General features: G+C 38.1%; 1 long non-coding RNA gene across 2 annotated transcripts in view; it reads right to left on the bottom strand.

Moving 5' to 3' along the window:
* Window positions 1-17932, bottom strand: part of LOC134157295 (uncharacterized) — a 107078-nt gene extending 89146 nt beyond the window's left edge. Inside the window, exon 1 of one of the 2 annotated variants that reach the window (XR_009962267.1) lies at window positions 17484-17932. This is a non-coding gene — a long non-coding RNA (uncharacterized LOC134157295). The remainder of the gene's footprint in view (window positions 1-17483) is intronic. The other variant, XR_009962266.1, reaches the window with a different exon arrangement.
* Window positions 17933-25133: the final 7201 nt, after the last annotated feature.

The raw sequence follows: 25133 nt of genomic DNA, 5'->3' as shown, positions 1-25133 counted from the left end.
TTAAGGTAAAATAAAACCTTGGATAACAACAGGTAAGTAATAGAACAGAGGTGGGCCATGAAGGTGGTCATGAGGGAGCTGGAGCACCTCTCTTATGAAAAGAGGTGAAGAGAAATTGGGCTTGCTCAGCTTGAAGAAAAGACTCTAGAGAGACATTAGAGCAGCTCCCAGTGCTTAAAAGAGGCCTACAAGAAACCTGGAGAGGGCTTTGGATAAGGACATGCAGTGACAGGACAAGGGGGGGACTGTATTAAACTGAAAGGCAGGAGATTTAGATTAAACATTAGGAAGAAATTGTTCACTACAAGAGTGCTGAGGCGCTGGCACAGGGTGCCCAGAGAAGCTGTGGCTGCCCCATCCCTGGCAGTGTTCAAGGCCAGGTTGGACACAGGGGCTTGGAGCAACCTGCTCTAGTGTGAGGTGTCCCTGCCCGTGGCAGGGGTTGGAACTGGATGAGCTTTAAGATCCCTTCCAACCTAAACCATTCTATGATTCTATGACTCTAAATTGGAAAACTCTCATTTCCACTACTCTACATAATAGAACTTTCATTAGTGTTGTTCTCCTCTTCCTCTTTCGGAGATACCTACCAGTACAACATATATATTAGTAAAATTAGGTTTACAAGGAGACAATGGATGGTCTCTCAATGACAAGTAGGCTTGTCACTCTTGTATTTATCGAAAAGAATTGCCATTCTTTACCTTATTTTATTCTAGTCTTATTAAAAGGAAATTACCTTTGCATTTCAGTTGCTGACAACGCCCATATTTTCTTAACCCATTTTGTCCTCTCTGTCTCAATACAACCATAATGATCCACATTCTGCTTGAAATTATTTACATTTTTTCCCAAATATTGTAATTAATTTTTTCCACAAGAAAACTCTCCCAGAGTTTTTTCTCCCAGAAATTTAGAACGATATCTTAAAATGTAAAGGAAATGTAGATGGAATATTCAATCCAGGAGGCAGGGATTTATTCTGCATTGTAAGACTTTGCAATAAGGAGACAAAGACTTATTGCAAAGGCAACAATCTAGGTCAGCCAACTCTCCTGAGAGAGATGAGGTGTGTCTTGAATCAAACTATGATGGCAAATTCTGCCTCAGTCAAACTATTCACTATTCAGAGTTCTACATCATAATAGGAAAACGTAATTTTTCTTAGTTTCTATTCTCCTCCTGCTTCTCAAATTCTTTCATGAAGTGCAGTTATTTTGTACTTAACTGTCCTGTGATATGAAGGACTTCGCCTCTGGCTTGTGAGTTGAATATTGTTCTTACAGGCTTGCCCAGCTTTACGTTCCGAATATTGTCTATAGCGTCAAGTACACCGGTCATCTTCTAGGTAAACATGCCCTTTGACGTAAGAAGGATGAGAAAAATATAAAATCTTGCGGAGACACAAAAAGGTGGTGGTTTGGGGTTTCTGACTGTTGGGTTTTGCTTGGTTGATTTTGTTTTGCAAAAGAACCATCAGAATCTATTTTCTTGGCATTGCAGTGGCCACAATTCTTGTTCACATTCCAGTGTTCTCACTAAGGTAAGCCTGCTGCCTTGTTCTCTTTCACTGCCTGATGACTTTTATCCCGTCTGTGCTAAGTGCTATTATTCTATCTTTGTCTCCTTAGCCCTTATATTCTTCCTCATTATAAAGCTTTACCCCACTTCTCGTGGACGTATCTGTCGACAGCTTTCATTCAGTAATGTTGGCTTAAAAAACAAAAATCTCAGGAGACTATTGTTCGCGTCAACCCTGTCCACGCTAACATGAGAGCTGCGTAAAATGAGATAAAAATACTTTGGGTTTGTGTTTTTCTTATGGTACTTGCAGTACTTATGGAACTTTTATTTTTAGTTCTAGGAGGAAGTAATTCTCTGTGACTGGTATGAACATGTTTCATTACTTATTGCAACCAGACAAGGACAGTATGTAAGAGAAGATTTTCACTAGCATAAATGTGAGCCCAAGGGCTGATTCCTGTTGAAAGTCAAAGGAAGATGGATGCCCAAATGCCATTTTGTGCTGCTGAAAATATCTACATTTCTTAATACCTACATTTTAAGTGGAAAAACTCTTTCTCTCTGGCTAGCCGTGTGTGCCTGTGTGCACATAAGCATAATTACATTAAATTCAGGGTCTTAATATGTTTAAAATAGACACAGAAAGCGAGTTGCGAGTAACATGATTTAAGTCTCTCTGGCCACTGGGTGTCAATGTTGATGCATATTACATCAAGAAGGAAGCATTTTATAGGCAACAGAAAAAAGAAGTGTTTCTAGGTAGATAGTATAATCTGAATTATTTAGGTTGACTGGGAAAATTTGCTCATTCTTTCCCTCCTACAGGTTTGTTCACTTTTAGTAACTGCTTAATACAAACATACTTACCAATTTTTCCTGTACTCATTCAATATGTTTGTGACATGATTCCATTATGGAAGCTGTTTCTTGCCTGATTTCATTGTTTTTCACTTGTGTCAAAAAATGCATTGAATTCACAGAAGCCTGATGACAAGGACAAAAAACACTTCTTTAGAAAAGCAAAACCTAGCAACCATTTGGGAAAAGTATTTGAAGACTGTGAAAAATGCACATAGTTTATTGATATTCCTCCACAGATTTTACTAGGTTCTTTAGCATTCGTGTTCCTAGTTTCTTCAGAAAGGGTTATCTAGGTCTACTTATTTCTAGGACAAGGAATCACTGCTTACAGTGGTGCATATTACCATTCTGGATTTAATGTATCTGTGCACACATGCTTTTGCTGTCATCAAAATGTTAGTTTTACTTTGAAGTTGCTTAACTAAAAATAATAACTCAGGTGCTACAGTCTTCAGAAATAAGTTTGCAAGAGCTAGATCAATACATTTCTAAATAATTCTTCAAGTCCTTTGTCAAAACTGAAATGACAGAGATGTTCATTGCTGACTTTCAGCATTGAAGCATTGCAACATTTTTTCAACTTATTGAGTACCAAAATTCACAGAAAGGATTATGTTTTTATTCTCCCACCACTTTTGGTAAACATTTATTACCGCCTCCATCCATACTTAAAGTTCACATTCTTGCTGTTAAACAAGTGTATGTTAATTGGAGAGAGTGCTAAGCTCATTTTTTATGTATGTATTTATGCCACCTGAGTATATACAAAAAACAGAAGACTGTACATTTGGGCCTCTGGTATATTCACTATGGTACTGCAGTGCTGGTGCTTTGGGGGTGGGAGTCAATATATCTTATGTTATAATCTACTTTTTCCCAAATATGTCTTCAAAAGGAGGAAAGCAAAGTTTTCCACAGTTTACATGCAAGAGAAGGCTGTCAGAACTGCACCTTCTACAGATGCTTCCAGCAATAGTGGGTTTCAGAACCACATACAATTCCCCAGTGGTGAAGAATAGCTGCAGTGCAATACTTTTTACTCGAGGTATGAAGCTGACATAGTAAAGACTGAAGGAGACAGCAAAGAGTAGAAAAAGACAGCAGACTCGAGAGACAAATACTGAGATTTCATCTGGCTGCGGGCTAGTGGAGGAACAGGAACTCTGATAACAGACAGGGCAGATCAGATTCTCATCCCATTGTGTTTGCACTTTTATTGATCTCAGGTGAAGATCAGTAATTTTGTCTCTTTGAATTTTAACAATCTGGTTTATGCTATATGAGTACTGCTCAACTAAACTCCTATATGGTTGTCACTGCATGTGTCCAGCACAAGGTTAGGCAAACATCCCACATGATTTGTTAACTAGAGCTGATCCTGCTCAAGGGCAGGGGGGTGGATTAGATGATATTTCAGGCCCCCTTCCACCCTGTTTTTATTCTGAAAAGAGTAGGCGATACCCACTAATGCAGTGTGACTTGTCCTGTCATTGGGAGGGTTTGACCAAGGTGATTCGCTCTGTCACATAAATTAGATTATATCAGTGTTTTTCCCACTAAGGAGAATATGAAGTAACACACTTCCATTGAATTCAGTGATATTAGGGAACTAATACAGCTAAATCTGTGAAGCATGCATAACCATATTAAGCTATCTGGCGCGCAGAAACTAACAGTACTGTTTCTCAGTTTCACAGTTACATTCATGTGCAATGTTGGATTTCTGACTGGAACCGTTATGAGGTGGAAAATGCAAATAACCAGAGAAAGGCTTAAACACGGAAAATAAAGTATAAAGAAGCTAATGTAGGCCTAAGTCTAATTCATAAAGTAATACTAAAGTTGGCTACAGACCTGGGGGTTGGCAACGTTATCCAGACAGCATCTCTCCTAAAAGTAAAACAAGAAATAAACCCCTAAATACACAGGCTGCAGACTCCATAGGGACTTCTTCCGAACATTCTGCCTTTATTATTGCTTTTCAATACACGACCCCTTACTTTTTTTAAAGCTGCTCATCCCACTGCACTGAAGATGAATATTTTCAGCTCTGCCACCTTATCTCTCTTACTCCTCATACTATTCTGGCATGATTTAGTGAAGGCCTGTTCTTATGTGAATTAATTTAGGTCAGACTCCTACCAGTGCTGCCTCTAAATAACTTGCACAGCAGTTGAGTAATCCTATAATAGAAGGATAAACTGGCAGTTACTGACCTCTACTCCTTTCAGTAATTAAAATTAATTAGGTTTTCAATGTAAGACACATCATAGTTTGGACTGTATGTATGAGAAAAGAATCAGAAATAAAATAATGCCTAGACCCACGGTAGAGGTCATTAACATCTAAAACACAACCAAGAAAATATCAGTCCCTTAATTATCCCAATGTGGCCAGTGATGTTACTGCCCTAGTTGCTCAAACATTGCTATTAATTGTATTTCAGTTTTGCTGAAATTAAGTTTTGCTTTCAACACACATTCTGAAGAGTATTGTATCACTAATGTGATAAGGAGTAATTTCTCTTGATCTGACATAATCAAATAATTATCAAACCATAAATGTATAGTGTTGTAGGAACGCTTGCTTTAAAACAAAGTCTCAGAAGTTAAAATGTAACAGGGCAAAGAATACAGCTCAGCAAACTGCAGTTTTCCTAAGGTTTGCTAGATCTCCAACTCAAATTACTTATTTTATGGAGAGCAGAAAAATTCCTTCTGCAAATTTCCAGTATCATTCAGGTCTCTTTTTCAGGAGCAAAATTATAAATGTGTCATCATGACTTAGTGGAAATTAATTTTCTCTAGTATTGCCTTCAGTCCCCTGAAATAAAACCTTGGGGAAACATCCAAGGACAATATTTCTGTAATGCAAAAATTCATAGTTCTTTATTTTCTTCTTTTTATAACCCTATGGAGTTAATATCGAAAACATTTTGAAAGATCTTCAATACACAGTATCAAGCTGTTAATCCATTTATAGATATATGAAACACTTTCATTCAGAGCTCCCTAAGTGATTAAATCTGTAAAAATAATGAAGATAAATAATTTAGTGATTTTATTTTTCTATTTTTCTCTATAGCCTTTTTTCTTCATAGTAACTGGACATTTTTGCTGGCTGCGGGTAGTCTCAGTTATCTCCCCGTATAAGAGTCAAAATAGCTATAAGCCTCGGTAGGAGCTCTTGCCAAAAAGAGTCCAGGTCTAGTCTTCAGCAGTCCTTTAAGGAAGGTCATAGTCACTGTAATTTAGATTCTCCACTGACAGATAATAATAGACACTGAAAGCTGCAGTTTCGTGCTGTGACTATTTCACGATGCACAGCTTAGGCAGTTTATTCAAGGATCTACATGAATGGGGAAGAGGTAGCAAGATTTGAGAGACACCTCATAATATGGGCTCCAAGGCACCTAGACATGAAAATCAGTTAAAACCTACATTTTAGGCACCAACATTTAGGAAAGGTGAATCCCTTTAATACAGAGTGACCTGAGTCCTACCTCATATGCCAAACCCCAGTATTTGTACCATATTCCTAGCTGTGTTGCTTTGTTTTGCTTAGCAGTCCGTGGAACTTCATCACAGTTACTCACACATGCACATGCAAAATATGGCACACAACAGTTTCAGTGATTATGTCTTCACTATTCAAATATCTCCAAACCTTGCTGTGACATTCATCTTCCACCTACTGCAGTATGTCCAATACACAGCTGCTTTTACATGCCACGCTTCCATTCTGAAGGAGCTCAGTTTAGTTAGAGCAGGGAAGACAGCTACATATTCCTTCTATGCCAATTCCTACACATTAACTCACATTTAAGATGTAGTACTGTATGTTCCTACAACCTCTATTTCTCACATAAATGAGAGAGTCCTCCAACTATAGTGGGGCCGATAGGAAAATTTCAACTAAGAAATTTATTCATGGCCAGATGGCCTTATTGGCATTATATTAATAGGCTAAGTACCTGTCTTAATAAAGACACGAGTGAGCACGCACACAGCTTTACGAAAGGGTAAAGGAAATTTTAAATTACTTTATGTTACATGGTCATCTACAGCATTAAGCAGAAAGAGCAACACAGACACCTCACTGCCTTTTTGTCCTTCCTGTGCAATAAAAACAGCAGCTGAATGTTCCCATGAACTTTAAACAGTGATTTTAAAATTCATTCCAAGCCTCATAGCATCATGCAGTTCATTCAGCACCAAGATCTCACTGGCTATTACAATACACACTTATGGCTTATGAACCAAAGAGAAAAATATAATTCAGAGGAATATGAGGAAGTGTTTATTATGACAGTGGCATGAATATAAGTGACTTATCAAACCATGACAGAAATCAGAATACTTTTTACTCTTCTTAGAATAGGAATGGTTCCCTCCTAAGCAATATGGGAAACTCAGATTACTTCTGCATAACTATTTAGATATGAAAGATGCAAACATGTAAAAGGGAACAATCCTATGTTGCCATGATGGTGCACAAGATGAACACATGGTCTTTCTTATCTCCCTAATTTTCCTATTCCTTATTTTTTAGAATAGGTTTTTTAGATTGTTTTTATAACATAGTATGACCAAAGAGTGCTAACAAACATTTAGCACTAACAAACAAGTCCCACATTATCTGTGTAACACTGTACTTGTAGGGCATCTGTACTTAACACTGGTCATTGTGCAAATAACTTATATGATCTTAAGGTCCTTTCCAACCCTAACTATTCTAGGATCCTATGTTCTTCTGTATTTGGGTATGGTACTATTCGGCACATTTTTCCCCCAAAGTTGCTGACAGTTGTTTTCTCCAGAGCTATGGTTGGTTAGCTTTCAGAGTATAATTGCAAAGAAGCAGGTGATACACAGACATAAGACTATTTAATGTTCAAGTAAGTGCAGCAGTAGCCTGGGTTAATGCTGGCCACGAGAGAATGGCTGGAATACGAATATATTTTGTTAACACATTTCTTCCAGTTGTTCTGTCTCTTCACATGAATGAAGAACAGCCGTGATACTTCTGGTGGGAGATTTAAGAAATGGCCTTCTGTGTATTGATTTTCTAGTCCACCTGAGATATGGTATTCTATCTACACGACATCTAAAACATTGTGACTGTACTATTAGTCATATCATTGCTACCGATACATATGGAAGGTGATTGCTAGAAAGAAAAAATATGGTCAAATTTCCCAGACCTGGCTGATAAGAACTGTACAGATCTGCTGTACAGACTTACAGCAGCAACTAGGAGCCCTAGTCACAGACTATGACTACCTTGGTATGTACCTTGCTGCCAGAAGAGAATTAAGAACACTTCTCCTACTGTAGAGAGTTAGTAGGAAACAGAAAAGAAGGAAAATCTTTTTGAAGTGCTTCAGGAGCGAAGGTTTTCAGCTTGAGTCAGGTCAAAAAGAGAACTTTAGCACAGAAGAAGAATGAAGCAAAACAGTGATATTTAACAACCAGTGACACGATCAGACTGTTTCATGTAACAGTTGAATACAAACAAGGTTAAAGAGTATTTTTCTTTCCTCAGAAACAGTATGGTAAATTAAGTGCATCCACTTAATGTATCTGTATAATGACAGCTGTAAGCTAGTGACTATGTAATAAATAACAGGAATACTCACATTTTTGTGAAGGACCTATCTTCAGGAAATATACACAAAGATGTGCATTCCCTCTCAATCAAACACGTAAAGCATGAGGACAAATTAGATTTAATAGGCTGTGCCATGTTTTAGTATTTCTTCACATAGTAAGGTTTATTAGGATTTCAGCAATAATTATCTTCTCATTCCTAATGGAACATAAAATTATACTACTTAAGTATATCTTTCATGAAATATTTATGGTGCATCATGTAATTTCTGAATAAGTTTCAATAAAGTTCCTTTAAATTCAAGTGCTTCTTTGTTTTTTTTTTTTTGGAACTGACTTCACTAATTTCCAGCTGAGGTCTGCAGGTCAAGAAATGTCTGGTGCCAGATAGCTTTGTCCTAGGACTTTTCATATCTTGTCACTTGCATTTGTATGAGAAATGAGGGCTAATGCTCTAACCTTCTGACTGAGGCTCAGAAGTAGGCACTACTTTTTCCTTTTCAATTGGGGGAATTTCAGGGCACCCAGCCAGCATATACTTTGCCTTATTTTGATTTGATTGAGTCATATGTTATATATTGAATTACTTATGTTGGTTGGAACAAGTCCAGAGGAGAGCCACGAGGATGATCAGGGGGCTGGAACACCTCCCATATGAAGACAGGCTGAGAAAGTTGGGGCTGTTCAGCCTGGAGAAGAGAAGCTATGTGGAGACCTCAGAGCAGCTTCCAGTGTCTGAAGGGGGCTACAAGGATGCTGGAGAGGGACTCTTCATTAGGGACTGTAGTGGTTAAAACTGAGACAGGGGAAGTTTAGATTGGATCTGAGGAGGAAGTTCTTTACTGTAAAGGTGGTGAGGCACTGGAATGGGTTGCCCAAGGAAGTTGTGAATGCTCCATCCCTGGCAGTGCTCAAGGCCAGGTTGGACAGAGCCTTGGGTGATATGGTTTAGCCTGAGGTGTCCCTGCCCATGGCATGTGGGCTGGAACTAGATGATCTTAAGGTCCTTTCCAACTGTAACTATACTATGATTCTATGCTATTATTGGAGGCCAAGCACTGTTGCTCATTCATTTTGTTCAAAACTGAATGTTAAAAGCTAACAGCTATGCAAACCAGTTCTTTCAGCAAACACAACAAAGCTTCTCTAAGAAACCACTGCTTCTGCTCTCTACGTTTAACACCTGTTGTGGAAAGAATAAAAGTCAAAAACGCCAGAAACACCAAACTTTTGATTACTCTTCCAGCAAGGCTCAGGGATATTCTTCTGCGGTTCACATGTTCTTTCACATGTTAAAACTTTTTCATCTACAGGCTGAAGTTATTTGTGGCCAGGTAATAGCTATTTATTCTTGTGCCAATAGCATCCTTAAGCACTTCATGTTTAATATTGAGCTTTTATAAAAAGTAAATAGAATGTTATTTCCTGCTTCTATATAAAAGTTTGAAAATTGATTGTATTCATCTTGAGTTGTGACTAACATCATGCTCTGATTATAATGCAATACTAACATCAATTCACTGTTACATGTATATAGTCTTACTTTGATTTGGTAACTATAGTTTAATCTCACTTTGTCAAGAAGCACCTTTTATTCTATGCTTGCTTTAGCTTATTTTTCTTGATTCAAGTTTAATAAAATCTATAGAAGGTTACCATGAGTTATAGTGCATTCAAGGAGTGATAGAGGCCAAAGTCCTTAGTGAATTGCATTATGTTTAATTGGGAACCTATTTGATCTCCTCTGAAATTAGACTTACGGTTCTTACAAAATCATACACTGCAGCTGTTCATATTGTACCTGTTCTTCTTGCTCTCCAGCAATTTGAAGGGGTTTGAATAATAAGGAAAAAATATTTAACAGTAGAAATTTTTTCTATTTGGTTTTCCCCCTCATGGGGAGAAATTACTAATGATTTGGGTGATTAACCTTTCCCAGAAACAATCAACTAATTTGCTTTGACCGGATAAAAACTTGAAACTCACCTGAGTCATGCAATAGCCCTTGGGAAGATTTACTAGTAAATATCCCAGTGCCTGTTCTGAGACACTGTTCCATAGATGCCTTTCTCCTCCTTTAACTCACATTTAAGAATGTGTTTTCCATGCATAGTCATTTTATTGCTTAGTCATAATTACTGAGGTTGAGGAATAGTACTTTCATTTCAAAGTATTTCAGATCCAGGCTTTTCTTTTAATATTGCCGAAGTGTCAAGTAAACACAGTCTGACTTTTTCAGTGCAGAAATACACTTTAAGACTGTGAATCTTAAAATAAAGAAAGCTCCATTTAAAACAAACCCAAAAGATTCAGCTATGTTTCAGAACAGCAAGAAACAAATCTTCATAACTATCAGAAATGACAACTATCAGCAATGACATCGAATTCCAAAGAATAAACTGAATCAATGCAAAAGAGCTAAGAGAGGGAAAACAAAACGCTGATGTAAATGATAATGAGACTTGAACTATGACTTTCATGTTTCCCCCTTCTGATATTTCTAAACCTCATTTGGTAGATTATGATGCCTAGATAAAAAATTATAATTCCATGCAAAATTTATGTATGACTTCTCATTTGCTGGAGCATGTTTCAAGGGTACATATGGAGCTTACTGTTTCTTCTAAAGGAGCATTGTCATGCAGTGTAGTATTTGAGAGTGTCTGTGGTGAGAATGTGTTGGCTTGGATGCTGTGTGACCTAGTGAAAGCTGGTTTGTATTTATCAATTTCAAGACCTATCATCCTAAAACTTCATCTAAAAAGCAAAAGCAATGTGCAAATGACTGTTTTCATATTCTGTGATTATTTATTCTCTCACTGCAGTTATTTTTTTTACTGCTGCAAACACCTTTGCATTGTTTTTGAATTCTCTCCAATCCTTTTTCTTTCCAGACTTCAATCCAGGGAGGAAAAAGTCATTTGAAATTTTCACCAGACTATCACGTTTTGCTCGAGGTTTTAATTTCATTTTGCAGTTAAAATAAGCTTGAACTCAGGAAATAAGATTCTAAAAATAAATACATAAATTGCACTTACATTCAAATTAAGCCTCAGGTCCTATATTTGTGCACTAACCTTCTCAGCCCACATGAGAATACATTAATTGAGAGCATTTTATACCTTTATAAGGTTAACTCCCACTTTTTTTTTTTATAATGAAGATCAGGAGGGGAGAGTTTCATTCTTTTACATCTTCCTGCTACCTAACCTTGCAGCTACCCAGCTTCAAGCCATTAAGCTTTCATTCCATTCTGCTGGGTGCAAAACCTGCAGGTAGTACATCTACTGCATTTGGCTGATTTTTGTGCCACTTTTCCCCCCAGTACTCTTCCCAAACACCTTGCATTTTGCTGGGCTTACTTTCCCTTGTTGTTAGATCTTGCTTTGTTTCTTAGTTATAATCCCAGCACACCAAGTCAGGCAATTAGCATAAATATGCAGCATTCTTGTTGACTGAGGAGCAATTCAAGCTTTTCTGTGCTCCTGCTTCTTGCTGCCATTGACTTCTTCATGTAGACCTTCCCAATGTATTCTTTTCTGACAGCAGCACTTCAGTCATGCTTTCATGCATGGTAGCAGAGACTGCAGTCATTCTGAGCCTGCTTTTGCTTAGCTCTATAGCTTGTTCTTTTGTTACAACATGCAAAAGGTCAGACTGATTTAGCTCTTTTGCACAGATTGCTATTTTTCTTCAATAGGTCTTTTTACTCATAATATGACTAAGAAACTTAAAAAACAAACTCAAGTTGAGATTAAGATTTTTTTTCTTCTTTGTTTGACCAGGGATGTTATAATCTGGGGTAAAATATTGCACCTTAAAATGTTTTGAGCATACTAGACCCATGCAAGAGATTCAGCAAAAACATGCAAGTTCCATGTACAAATCCAAACAAATAAACTCTGGATTTTACAGATGGTTCCTGCTGCCAGCCAGGAACAAAGGATTCAGGCTCATAAAGGAGAATGGAAGTAGCATGGATGTGAAGGACCCCTTGTCAACTGAATGGAAATCAAAGAGTGAGGCATGCTCATAGGGAAGAAAGGGTGCACCAGTATCAAATTAGCATACAGTGGCTCTAGCTGTGCTTTTATAATACAGGTTGCACAAATAGCTCTCATCTCTGAATTTGTTCTACAGTCATAAATCTATTTCCATGGGATAATCTCTTTGCAGCATACCCTCTCTGAAATATAGAGCACATCAAAGGTGCAAGATTGTTTGCACTCTGTGAAATGCAGCTATGCTAAACCAGTAAGAAAAAAATACAGGTAAACTAAAGGACAACAAAATTAGTGGCTACACAAAATACACCAGAATGAAGAATAGCAATGGCAGCTATTCCAGACAGTATCCTATGTTGATAGCCTATGTTACAGCATCTTGTTGGCAGATAAATAATTACTCTGATAACAGCAGTGCAGAACTTCAGCCATCTACTGTAGATCACAGTACATCATAATTTACAAATGCAGAAGCACTAGAACAGATAATCTTGTTTAAATGTCACCTTGCTACTCAGCTGCTTACTCTGCTTTGTGCTCCAGGTCTCATCTCTTTACTTGAAGGACAAAACAATACACTTTTTAACTGTAAGAGCCCATGAGAAACTGAGCCAGGTTTTCTTTCCTCTCAGCAAGTTTTGGCAGGCTTATGAACTGTGTGGCAGGTACTAAGAATAAATAGAAAAGCTCCACTGAAGTCTGTAATACCTGATGATTTATAGCCATTGAGGACCTCAACTGGACTACAAATTGTGAAGTCGTTTCTGTCCTTAATTATAGTTATGCCACCTCACTGCAGAATGAGTTTCTACAAGTGGAGCTTAGGGTCTAACTGACTTTACAGTGTATTTATGAGTGGTGATGATGCATGAAAAGGAAAGGATTTTTCTTGGCTTTCACCTCCATCTGAGCTTTCACTTGGAATATGAATGCTTTTTTTCTAACTTCAATACTGATAGCAGAATTTTTAGGAACCTTCCACTGAAACAGTGAGCTTCAATACTGGAAACCTTCATATGTCTAAGCCGCAGCTGTGCATTCCGCTTGTTTTCAAATACATATGCAAGCAAATATCTCAATGCACTCTTAAGAAACTTCAATGACTTTACACTTCTGTAAATCAACATTTCAATAAGAAGTTCCCTGACTAGTGTTAAAACTAATGAAGATTGCCAGTGTTTTCTAGCTGGAACTGTATGGAAAAACTGGAATTGTTAGGGAATGCAAACACATCTGCAACATTTTGAATAAGTGCATTGATTAAGTGTACTGCCAATATTATGTTTAACCGTGTTCAGTTCAACATCTTTGTCATTGACATGGACGGTAGTATTGATGGCACTCAACAAGTTTGTGATGACACTAAGCTGTCTGGTTCGATTGCTATGCTGGAGGGAAGGAATAGAATCCAGGGTTGGTATTTTTTTCATATGTGGGCTACTGATTGACTAAAAATGGTACTTTTTGTTTTATACTGTTTAAGAAGATTAAATGAGACTAGATTTGCACTTACAAATTATGAAATAAATATCTAGTGATTCAAAATTAATAACTCATTACAGAACTCCAAAAAATAATCTTTTTTTACAAAGCATCATTCGTGAATACCACAGAAACAATTACCCTTCTAACAGGAAAGGTTCAAGTTATTTCTCTTCTTATAGCCATGTATGGAAAGGACAGACATAAGCTACACTTGAACAAAGGTATGAACAGAAATGGCATCATATTTGGTATGAAATTTTGCCTTCCTTTTCTGTTGACTGGGCTTCATTCCTTTTATGGACCTAATTATGATGGATTTAACCAGACAGAAAATAGCATACTTCAGTGACAAAGGGTGTCAGCTATAAACCAGAAAACCAGGTTTCTCCTGGCTGTGCTGTCTGATGCTGAGCAAACTACTTTGTCCTTCTATTCTCTAAAATACCCAGGTCAAGTAAAATTCCATTCTTGACCAGCTTAAGGAATTAGCAGTAATACCTCCGCATTAATTCATACATACAACCTTTAAAAGGGGCTGCCCAAATGTTTCTTTTCGATTCACATCACATCAGCTAAAACACCCATATGGTTTCTTTGGAAAGATACACTGAACTTGTTTTCCAAAGTAATATGGGACACCAGATAACCACTCAACTTTCAGAAAACTTTATGAATCAGAAACACTGGCATTTCATAGAACCATAGAATAGTTAGGGTTGGAAAGGACCTTAAGATCATCAAATTCCAACCCCCCTGCCATGGGCAGGGACACCTCCCACTAAACCATGCCACCCAAGGCTTCGTCCAACCTGGCCTTGAACACTGCCGGGGTGGAGCATTCACAACTTCCTTGGGCAACCCATTCCAGTGCCTCAACACCCTTACAGTAAAGAACTTCCTCCTTATATCCAATCTAAACTTCCCCAGGTTAAGGTTAACCCGTTACCTCTTGTCCTATCTCTAGAGTCCCTAATGAAGAGTCCCTCCCCAACATCCCATATAGGCCCCCTTCAGATACTGGAAGGCTGCTATGAGGTCTCCACGCAGCCTTCTCTTCTCCAGGCTGAACAGCCCCAACTTTCTCAGGCTATTTTCATACGGGAAGTGCTCCAGTCCCCTGATCATTGTCATGGCCCTCCTCTGGACTTGTTCCAACAAGTTCCATGTCCTTTTTATGTTGAGGACACCAGAACTGTACACAATGCTCCAGGTGAGGTCTCACAAGAGCAGAGCAGAGGGGCAGGATCACCTCCTTCGACCTGCTGGTCACTTCATAAGCATGTCAAGGTCCCTCTGGATGGCATTCCTTCCCTCCAACATATCAACCGAACCACACAGCTTGGTGTCATCGGCAGACTTGCTGAGGGCGCACTCAATCCCACTGTCCATGTCACCAACAAAGATGTTCAACAAGACCGGTCCCAACACCGATCCCTGAGGGACACCACTCGTTACTGGTCTCCAGCCGAACACTGAGCCATTGACCACAACACTTTGCGTGCGGCCATCCAGCCAGTTCTTTATCCACCGAGTGGTCCATCCATCAAATTGATGTCTCTCCAATTTAGAGACAAGGATCTCGTGTGGACAGTGTTGAATGCTTTGCACAAGTCCAGGTGCCTGACTTAGCACAATTTGTTACTGGTTAAAAACCAGACAAGTGGTGAAATTCCCTTGGCTTCTATGTAACAAGGGCAGATTCCTCCCATCTCCCTGAAAAAGTTTTATTTTCTTTTTGTCCTCTCCAAAGGGAAAATCAGTAACACTGTGGCAAAAAATATACTATAGACAGTAACAAGTTCTGGCACTTCAGGAGGAACTGATACACTGTTTGAAGGACAGTACTTTCTCAGTACTGGCTACGGAGGTGTTCACAGGATTAGAAAACGTCTGGAACACCACCAGGATATATATATATCTCAAAAGTATTTACAAGCAAATTTGCTTTCAAAATTTTAAGTGATGGTGTGAATCCACCCTAAACAGAAATCCCATTGGGTAGCCTGATCTAAGCCGCTGATTTAAGTAATAAGCAGTGCTGAAATCTTTGAATCTTTCACAGCTTTGCACAATTATGGAAAGATATCCCATATTTTCACTAACACTGGTGAAAACCAGAGTCCAGCAGGACAATCACTGAACTTCCCAGCAGTTTGCTAACACACACAGACATAGAGAAATCTAAGAAACTTTGGTTCTCATCTGGGTGCAGGAAAATCAAATTTTATGGTGGGCATACTCCCAGTTCTATTTCCTCATAAAAATCTGCTTTATATCATTACTTTTCTGTCTCTCTTTGCCGCAGAAAAAATATGGACCCAGTCAGAGATCAATATGATCAGATAAAAGCCGTTTATTGCAAAGCCTTAACTCCTGTATACTATTGCTTACATGCACTTACAGTGATTTGGCATATTATGATTGGATACATTGAAGACCGTTAGTGACTAACATACAATTGGTTAAGCACAGGTGGGAGAACTTGACCTCGAAAGCTTGCCAACAGTCCACAGTTCTCATAACTCAGTGAATTCCAGCTTCTTATCTTGCTTGCTTAAGCTTCCTTGGGCCTCTCATGGCCTTGCTGTATCTTTCAGGATTATTCAGAGTTCATGTACCAATTATCCATTCTCCCGTGAGAACACTGTCTCCACATCTCTTCTTGTGCTTCTGTGCAGTTTCAATCTTCCTTAGCCACTCAGTTCATCACCTCCTTACCTATTATTTACATCTGGATTTTCCTCTCTACTGACACCTAATCTCTTTCCTCCACATTTCTCCATCCAAACTAATTGTCTTTGTGGCTCCAACAAATGAGGTTCTGCTCATTTTCCTTCTGCATAAAGTCAGGGAAGATTTTCTGTACAGCACATATGGGAGCAGAGGGAAGCTAAAATCTTTATTTCAACACCCACTCCAGGAAGGTAACAAAACCAACAATCCCAGTTTGGGTGGGTTGGACAGGAGGCTGCCCAGTAAGAGATAGAAGAAAAGTCCCAATTTTCAATTAGATTGCAAGGGAAGTAGATTGTAAGGGAAAAATCTTTCCTTTCCATGGAAGGTGGTCGTGAATCGTTTTTGCATGAGAAGAGCAGGAACACATAGAGTTGTTGCATTTGTTCTTCAGATCACAATACGAATTTCCTAGAGCAGAGCTGGCTGTAAAGAGCTAGCATTAATCTGCGTAACCTCAGATATGCAACTATATTAGCCATAGGTAAACTAACATTACATTAGGACCTAGGTTTAAGCATTTTCTCCTTAAATTGTGGTTAACTTTAGCTTGGCATGCATTTAACCAACACTGAAGTTAATAATTAGAATTAAGGGCTAGTCATGTGTAATGGTACTCTAGTATTTTACTAGTATTAGATGATAAAGCTCATTTTTTTAGCTGCCAATAACTTTCTTCAAGCATATCCCTTTATATTGTTATTGATAATCTGGCCCCCAATGGATAATCTGAGTCATTACTGTACAATGAAGCCTCCCAGAAAACATAAATTATCTTATACAGGACATCATTGTACTATTCATGATCAAGTTGTGGGGAGAAGAGCAGAGAGAGAGAACAGAAATCTTAGAAGTAATTTCCAAAAAACCAAACATGAACATATACTTGATGAATTTGGGGTAGGACCATAAATTAATTTTAAATAGATTTGACAGTTATATAAAATATAAAGTTTTTTTTTTTTAAGATTAAAAATTGCAATATTCAGCAGTTTTTTCAAAACAATGTAAAATTTCTGAAGAGATGACACTGAACTACCTTTTGTGCACAAAAACAGCCCCACTTAAAAACTCAGGACCTGTCATTTGTATACATTTGTATACAGGCTGACCAATCTTTACAAATAGTTTTCCAAACCCCTTCTTTTTTTCTTTTTTTTTTCCTGTTTTTTTTTCTGCCAAAAGTTCTCAGCAGAAAGCACAGCTGCAGCTACACACTTCCTTCTGCAGTGACAGTTCAATCCCAATTCGCAACACAAAATCTCACCTTACAGGATTTTTCACTGAAGCTCCAAGTAATTTTTCCAGTGTAGAGATGGTTGTCATACTTCACATGTTGTCCTCTAGATGGTCATTAGCTGCTGGTAGTTTCCTATTGGAGGGAGGAGTGCTTGAGTCCTCCCACATTTCTCTTCCAAAGAGGTTTCCAGAACTGTTTGCTTTTCAAACTTTCACAGCCCATCATCAAGGAAAACAATGAACACCTGATTTTTTTGGTGCAGTTGAAGTGATTGCAGAAATCCCCTCAAGGGTTCTTCTGCCAGCAGCCTGAAGTGTCAGTTGTCTCCAGAGAGACTTGTGACAAAGCTTTAGTCAGCTCACACAAGTTCAAAGAGAATAGCTCTCTACACAGGATGATGTTTATCTAGGGAATAAGCACTTCTTTGTCATGCTGGAACATAAAATTTCAGAAGAAGATATTCCATTAGTAGAGTTTTATTCTGCTAGAATTGTTTTAAGTATACACGGCACAACTACACTTCATTTCCATGTGAATGAACTACAAAGATGCCATGGAAGAAAGATTCATAGAGGTAGGTAGATAGATAGATATAAACCCAACCCAAACCAAAAAACCCAAGTGCATGCCATTGAAGTATTTTACAATTTAATCTGTTTACTTAACCATGATCATTTAATGGATAATCATAAGATATTTAATGGATAGCCATGAGATATTTAATGGATAAGGTATTTGCAAACTATTAGGAAGTTCAATCAATTGTGCCTAATACACTACAGAACATTAGAGGTCACAGTATCAATACCCAAATCAAAGCTACCTTAACAACATCTTACAGAGAACAATGATTGTTCCTTAAACTAAAAAAATGTTACAGAAGATGATAAGATTCCAGAAAAAAAAGCTTTATGAATAGACAGAGCAACAGGTCAAAAAAATGAAATTCAACACAGAGAGATGTGGACATGCCAAAAGCCGGCTAAGATGGCAATAGCAAACATAGAGTCCCTCTGATCCGATGCAGAAGAAAGATTGCCCAGCCGGTAACTCAGAACCATGTAGATGCTCACTCACTCCCTGCCTTCTTCCTCCCGCCGTTTCCAGAGAGATGGGGAGGAGAATGGAAAGAATGTAACTCCTACGGGTTGACATAAGAACAGTCCAGTAACTAAGGTATAACACAAAACCACTACTGCTAACACCAATAATAATAATGATAAGGGAAATAACAAGAGAAGAGAATACAACCACTCACCGCCTGCTGATCTATACCCAGCTCAACCCGAGCAACGATCTGGGCCTTCGGGGTGTCTCCCCCCAGTTTCTATCCTGGGTATGATGTGCTGTTGTAGGAATAACTCTTCGGTCAGTTTTGGTCAGGTGTCCTGTCTTTGCTTGCTCCTGGCTTCTCCTCCTCCCTGGCAGAGCATGAGACTCAGAAAGTCCTTGATTGGAGTAACCATTACTGTGCAACAACTGAAAACATTGGTGTTACCAGAGTTGTTCCCAGACTAAAGTAAAAAACACAGCACTTCACCAGCTACTAAAAGGAGAAAAATGACTGCTACTGCTGAACCCAGGACAGTGGTACATATAAAACTGGGACAAAACTAATACTGGATATACAATAGCACTTCAGTTAAAAGATCTCTAGAAATAGAAATATCTAAAAATAGAGAATAGAAAATAGAAATAAAAAATTGAAATGTACTTTAGGGAAACTATCTATATTGGCTTAGATTATCAATAAATGCATGTATATCCATCAACCTCAATAAGCAGGAATTTTAATATAACGAAGTGTCAACATCTTCAACAGTTTCCGATCAAAACCTAATGCATTTTATTCACATGCTGAAATATTTACACATCAGTACTTTAATATTCTGAACATAGTGGCTTAAAGATGTAAAATTCAATTTTCTAACAAGAGCTGTGCGGGTGATACATTGAATAAAGAACATGAGTGATGCTGACAGTAGTCCTTGTCAGGCTCAGAATTGCTGTTAAGGGCAGTGATTAGCTATACAATTCAATGCCCTAAAATTCTGAGTTGGCTAACTGAGGAGAAGTTCTGGCCAAGTTCTTCAATAGATGGCCAGGAACTGAAGAGAACCTGGCCGTAGAAAAGACCGTGAACCACTGAGATTTCTGAAAGAAGCCTGAATGATTTGAAAGATAATTTCAGTATAATTTTATGGAAACAGATCAAGGAGTGACATGGATTATTACAACAAAAACAGTTAAAAGAAGCAGATGAAGGAATAGGCGTGCCTTTATAATGCATTTTAAGTATGGTTTTGTTTTAATTCAACAAATTTTTCTATTCCTCCCCAAATCAAGTCAAATATTTATACACGGTAAATCCCCCTCAAATGTTCAGTCTGGGTTTGTCTCCTGGTAGTCCCCCAGATGCCTATAGAAAACAGGACTTCCCTTCCTATTCAGCATTAGGAATTAGACATACATCCTGTTTCCCAGCTAAGGCTAAGCTTGAGAGTGTAAGAGCCATCATGAGAAGAAAATACAGGATCTTTAAGGAAGCAGAGAAAAGCTTCACATGAGCTATCTGAATACATGTTTGAAACAATTCTAAATCTGTTAATTAATAAACTATATCATCTAATGTGTTCAGGCCCCTTCTTCAGCTAACCTGTCCTAGTGGTAGGAACTTGTTCCCTCAGGATGACCATGATTTTAAATTAGGGGCTTGTCTACCAACACAAAGGTTATGTCCTTCTTTCTATGAAAAAAAAACAGACCACCAAATCTGTAATGCAAAGGTGCACATATGCACTGCTTAAAGTCCATTTCAGTAAAAATCTGTGGCAATTAGTACACTGTACTAGTTACGTATTAGTACATGCATTTGTGCATATACATTAGTACAACATATTTTTTTCAACCATATTGTTTACATGGTCTTTATAACTCCAGTGCAGAGTACAACTGCTATTTCAGTTACACTTTTCATTTGCACTGCCTTGCTTGATCTGTGCACTGGGTAAAGATCCCTGTTATAAAGAACTCCAGGTATCACTAAACTGATCTTTCTTGCATACATGTGATGTTTAAACATTCCATAAAGAAAAAAAAAAGGTGAATCCAAAATAAGAGAACGAATTCTGATTTGGAAAGTCACCTTATGTAAATGTTAATTACTATTTGATTATGTTGATCTGGGAGTTTCATAATGAAAGCAGTATATTTCTTGTTAAAGGGTCCCACTTTTAAAGGGCTGCAGTAAGACAAAGCAATCAGAACAGCAGATTCAGTTTACTCAGGAGATAAAAGCACAACTATTTCTCATTTGCCACAGTAAATGAATCGGATTGAAGACACTGAGCTGTAAACAGCACTGGAAGCAATTTGCTAAAACATCAAGGCACCCTCAATCAAGAGGCTGACATTCACAACTGAGTTACAGAAACATAAGTAAGAGAATTTTAATTGCATAAGAATTTTAAAGCAAGCCAAGTCTGAGTTCAGTGATGCCAATAATTATGAAGTTAAATCACAATACAATCTATAGGACACAGAATGATAGAATAGTTAAAATTGGAAAAGACCTTAAGATCATCTAGTTAGAGTCTTGTAGAGCAGTGATACTGTGTTTTTAAAAATCCAGCTGTTTATTTCATCATGTCATAGATTTTTCTTAAGTACTTACATTCCTTAAAAGCATGAATCACATTGATTTCAAGCAGTGGTTTAAATTATAAATCACTCAGGTGCTTCTAAAAATCTCACTTTCTAGCATAAGTTTCTTAAATATGCTTCTCATGTCTTGGATAGTTATTTCACCTAAAGAGCTCCTGAAGGTTTTTTTAACCTCACTTTTACAAGTGCAGTTGAGTTTGCTTGTTCAAAAGAACATGATTTACATTACATATTACCCTTTGAAATCTAAAGAGACTAGGAAAAAAATCTGAGAAGCAAGTCCCACCACCCCCTAAATAACCCCCTCCCCAAAAATATACCTAAGCAGAGAAGATACTAATGAATATGATGATTTAATTAGGAATGTCCTTTGCTGTGGGTCTGCATTTCATATAATGTGTAGTTTAACAGCTTTGTTATTAATCATGTCTTAATGTAAACACTTTGAAGCTGTTGCTACTCTGAAACGTTCATTAAAAATAGTCCCTGTGGGAATTACCAGCTCATTTCATTAAAACTCCTGCTTGCTGTTAATCGCTCTTAGGAAAACATGAACAAATTAACTGTGTTTTAAGAGACAGTGAAGCAAATTTACACACTGGTATGTTTGACTGCTGGGGCCTAACAGTGTTCCTGATAATCCTCTGCTGTTGCACTGCGCTATACAATAGTTGGCAGCACTAGCCTATTTTAATCAGTAACAGTTGATGGTACAAAGGTTTAAAAAAGAAAGTACAGTTTGCAAACCACAGTGTTTATCCTACCAGCTGAGACAAAGTATCATTCTGGGTCATGGGCAGTCCGTTTTTAGGTTTTAATGAATCTCAAGTGTGAAAGAAACTATGCTCTTTAACAGGGACGATTAATGCACATTAAGTGAGCAAATTAAAAAATCCAGGTTATTTTTACTATGACAGTGGCATAAATAGGATATGTGATGCCTTGATGTTGAAATCAAGGATTTACCATTATTCAAAGAGGTATATGACTTTGAATAATTTGTAATAACATTCAGTTAAACTAAAATAATAAAGAAAAGGTCACTTACAATTTTCTCGTTCAAAAGTTAGCAAATATGCTCTATGGAGTAGAAACTTCCTACAGTACAATTTGCCCAGGAACGTTTAAGCAAAAAGAAAATTCACATTTTAAATAAGAAAATGAAGTATTGTTTGCAACAAATATATGTTTAAAAAGAAAGTTAGTTATTGTCTTTCTTGTAAAAACCTATAGTATGACATGACATTCCTCATACTTAACTGGGCTTCATCACAGATGTTCTAATGGTTTAAGCCCAGCCGACAAACCAGAACAACGCAGCCACTCGCTCACACCTCCCCTCCCCCCCGCCCCCCTTCTTCCTCCCCTTGCTCCCAGAGGGATGGGGAGGAGAATCGAAAGAATGCAACTCCCATGGATTGAGATAAGAACAGTGCAGTAACTAGGGTATAATACAAAACCACTACTGCTACCACCAATAATAATAATGATAAGGGAATGACAAGGCAAGAGAATACAACCGCTCACCACCTGCCGACCGATACCCAGCCCGACCCAAGCAGTTATCTAGCCCTTTCGGGCAGCTACCCCCGGTTTATATATAGGGCATGATGTGCTGTGGTATGGAATACCTTTTTGGCTCATTTTGGTCAAGTGTTCTGTCTTTACTTCCTCCCAACTTCCCCTGCTCCCTGGAAGAGCATGAGACTCACAAAGTCCTTGGTCAGACTAAACATTGCTAAGCAACAACTAAAACCATCGGTGTTATCAGCGCTGTTCCCAGGCTGAAAGTCAAAACCACAGCACTGCACCAGCTACTAAGAAGGAGAAAAATAACTGCTACTGCTGAACCCAGGACAGATGCCTAAATAAAGTCCCCTGTAAGATATTTGGCTTCAATCCAAAAATCAAAGGGAATTGGGTAAAAAGTAATCTGAGAATATATTTACATGGCGTTAAAGAAATCATTATTCTCTACTTTACTAGCGCAGCAGATCATGAGGGTCATAGAATCATTAGGGTTGTAAAGGACCTTAAGATCACCTAGTTCCAACCCCCCTGCCTTGTGGAGGGACAATCACACACTAGACAAGGTTGCCTAAGGCCCTGTCCAAGCTGGCCTTGACTGCCAGGGATGGAGCGATTTTTTGTGTTCAGTATAACCCTCTGGCTTTTGGGGAACAATTCAATTTCAGATAAATGTCTAAAAATTAGCAATGTGATTGTCTTTAAACTTATTCATCATTAGTCACTTGAGCTCAAAAAAAAAGAAAAGGCAACTTAATGGGTAATGAAGGAGTGGGAAACTAAAGATGCTGGGACAGCTTAGTTTGAAAAAGATAAATCACAAAGGAGACACTAAGAAGTATTAAACAGTGAAGGTAGATTAAATTTCTGTTCTCTTTCTCTCTCAAGGTAAGAACAAAACACTCAAATCGGAAGCAAGCCAATTGCAGACTAATTCTAGGTAATAGTACAGCATAGGAACAGATTTTCAGAAGCATTGCCATTAAACACAGGACTATTCAAATCGTCCAAAAGAACTGAAATTTGCATGAATTACAGAAATGTTCAGTTATGGTAGTGTGTACAAAGAGATGAAGGATTACAGTGGATGTAAAAACTGAATGTAAACATTGGTTCCTTTGAGGCTAAAGACCACTGCTACTTTCTAGGCATTAGGGGAAAAGAAGCAGATTAACTAGTTATTATAGCGAATGCTCTACTAAAGCATCTGTGGCTGGCATCTCCTGGGAACTGCATTCTGCGTCATCCAGCATGTCCATTCTCTCAATTCTAGCTCAACCAGGGGATGGGGAGAGAAGCCTAAACATGTAGATTCAGCTAAATCTGCATCTTGGATATGGAAATTATGCTGACGCTTCATTAGATCACAGTATTTATGTTTCAATTACTGTTTGTAACATTGATCTTAAAACATATTCCTCATTTAAGAAGTAGTCCCTTCTCTGTGTAAAATCTTGAATTAAATTACACGATCATGTTAAATACATGCCTGTATGAATGAAGATTTTTAAAAAGATGAACCTGTTAATTTGCACACCCTGGCATCTCTGAGACATTCACACCTCTGCCTGCCGAGCTAAGAAAAGCAAACTTCAGGCTTTTTAGGCTAGAAGGGGAAAAGTGTTATTTATCTCAAACCACTGTAAATCCATTTCTGCTTTGTATGAACTCAGATATACAAGAGTGGGCTCCTACATTGACAGTGTGTGTGAGCCAGGCACTATAAGGCAGCTGTAAAGATCAAATCAGAGTTCTAATGCAGAGATGTTACAAAGGTGTTGCAAAGTTTTGGTGGACTGGTAGTGTTAGGATGATCTTCAGGGTCTTTTCCAACCTAAATGATTCTATGAATACCACAATTTGAAGCTGCAACTTCAATTGAAGCCCGTCAGTGTGTGGCTCAGAATCCAAAGTGCAAAAATCTCCCATACAGACTCTCTGAAACACCTTTTCTCAAATATTAGGTTACCCAAAACAATATCCCCATCACCCTGTCTGTTAGGAAAATGACAGCAGCTTTATATAATAGAATGGAGATTAATAAAGCCATAGCAGTTATAAAGCTACCCTGCAGCCTTAAAGACCCTACAAAGAATGAAGAAAATACTTGCTGACACTGCAGAAATTCTACAGTCATTTGCCCCCAAAGACATTGGTGTTTGCAGAGGACTTCTGTTACAGATGGAAAGAGGAAGTGCATCTATTCCTGAACATAAGCTGCATCAAAAAAACAGAATGGACTTGACTTTGCAAGGGCCAAAATGATGCAAGGAAATTGGTTTATATGTGCTACAGAGATTGAAGCAATGCAGCCTGACAAGGAAATGCAATTGTTCTGGCATGTTCACTGAAAAAGCAAGTTTAGTGCATGTTTCACAGTTGCAACAAAATTAGATACTCTGTAGAAGAAACAAGCTTGGATCAGAATGAAAGGACATCAAGGACAATATTCATAGTGCATTTTCACTATAAGAAACAGCCTGAAAA

The sequence above is a fragment of the Pezoporus occidentalis genome, unplaced genomic scaffold (genome assembly GCF_034315485.1).
Source record: "Pezoporus occidentalis ecotype Australia unplaced genomic scaffold, CSIRO_AGI_Poc_V1 ctg94, whole genome shotgun sequence".
Taxonomy (NCBI): Eukaryota; Metazoa; Chordata; class Aves; order Psittaciformes; family Psittacidae; genus Pezoporus; species Pezoporus occidentalis.
The sequence above is the reverse complement of the archived record's forward strand: the minus strand, read 5'-3'. Positions and strand labels throughout refer to the sequence as shown.